Source organism: Elephantulus edwardii, unplaced genomic scaffold, assembly GCF_000299155.1.
Source record: "Elephantulus edwardii isolate Elephantulus edwardi_28Jun2011 unplaced genomic scaffold, EleEdw1.0 scaffold00093, whole genome shotgun sequence".
Classification (NCBI taxonomy): domain Eukaryota; kingdom Metazoa; phylum Chordata; class Mammalia; order Macroscelidea; family Macroscelididae; genus Elephantulus; species Elephantulus edwardii.
The window spans coordinates 2,796,426-2,797,915 of record NW_006399843.1 but is presented as its reverse complement, the minus strand read 5'-3'; the positions used below and the strand labels follow the sequence as shown (position 1 = coordinate 2,797,915).

At 45.4% G+C, this 1,490-nt stretch overlaps 1 pseudogene; it reads left to right on the top strand.

Moving 5' to 3' along the window:
* The first annotated feature begins 363 nt into the window (after nt 1–363).
* LOC102875415 lies at nt 364–750 on the top strand (annotated as a pseudogene).
* The last annotated feature ends 740 nt before the right edge of the window (nt 751–1,490 follow it).

Below are 1,490 nucleotides of genomic sequence, written 5' to 3'. Positions count from 1 at the left end.
TCTCATGTTCTTGCATCGATTTTGGCTCCCTGGTGTCCTCTGGGGGACTCCTGATTGTGGCACAACACTACTAACTGAAAGATCAAATTGGAACCCACTAGCCACTGCAAAGGATAAAAATAGGCAGTCTGCTCCCACAAAGACTTATGGCCTTGGAAACTCTGTGGAGTGTTCTCCTCTGTCCTATCCTGTTACTATAAATCAGAATCAACTTAAAATGACAGTGGATTTGGTTTGAGTTAGAGGGCAGAAATGTAAGGGCAGAGTGAAAAGAAAGGAATATGTAAGGGAGGGACCAGCACAAAATAATCAAGGAAAGGTCGCCCTCTTTCTCTTCAGGAAGGTGGCCGAGCGGATGCAAAGATGCAGATCTTTGTGAAGACCCTGACTGGCAAGACCATCACTCTTGAGGTCGAGCCCAGTGACACCATTGAGAATGTCAAAGCCAAAATCCAAGACAAGGAGGGCATCCCTCCTGACCAGCAGCGTCTGATATTTGCGGACAAACAACTAGAGGATGGCCGTACACTCTCAGACTACAACATCCAGAAAGAGTCCACCCTGCATCTGGTGCTGCATCTCCGTGGTGGCATTACTGAGCCTTCCTTGCGCCAGCTCGCCCAGAATTACAACTGCGACAAGATGATCTGCCGCAAGTGTTATGCTCGCCTGCATCCCCGTGCTGTCAATTGCCGCAAGAAGAAGTGTGGGCTCACCAACAATCTGCGCCCCAAGAAGAAGGTCAAATAAGAGCCCCCTCTTCACTGGCTCCCTTGCCTCTTGCAGGTGGCCTTCTTCTGAGCCCCATGACCCTGGGCCCTCAATAAAGTCTCTTTCATTGAACTGAAAAAAAAATCAAGGAAAAAGATCTTGGGAAGAGCACCAGAGTTAAAGGCAACAAAGATAACTAGTGTTTATACATACACAATCCTAATACATAAGACACTTGAGCTGAACAGGAATAGATGGTGAACAGGACTACATCCATGAGAGGACATTTCTGCATATGTACTTACAGGTCCTACAAATATACTTATGAATACAGTAAAGCACAAAGGGAGGAAAATGATGACAACTTAGCCATAACCAGAGGGAGCGAGCCACTGAGCTGGGAACTCAGAACCAGATGGTGCCCAGCAACCAGCGCTAATCTCTCAAAGAGAGATCGGGACAGCAGGTGCTGGAGAGAACAGTAGCAAAATGTGAAAGTAAACTGGAAGTCATAAAAATGTTACAGAACACAAGGGGTTCTTTCCGTAGTCAATCGCCAATAAGACAAACGAATTGCAATATCCATAAGCACTTTATTACACAGATCTGGGAGACAGTGAGTCACCTCCAAGACTGTCTCCCCATCTGGGAGTGGCTATGGGCTTTTATAGGATGGTTAGACACCAACTTACTTAACAATAACTTTTGTTAGTAAAATTAAAGAATTTCTATATCTGAAAGAAAATCATTCACACCCAGATACTCCCTTTCTAGGCAAA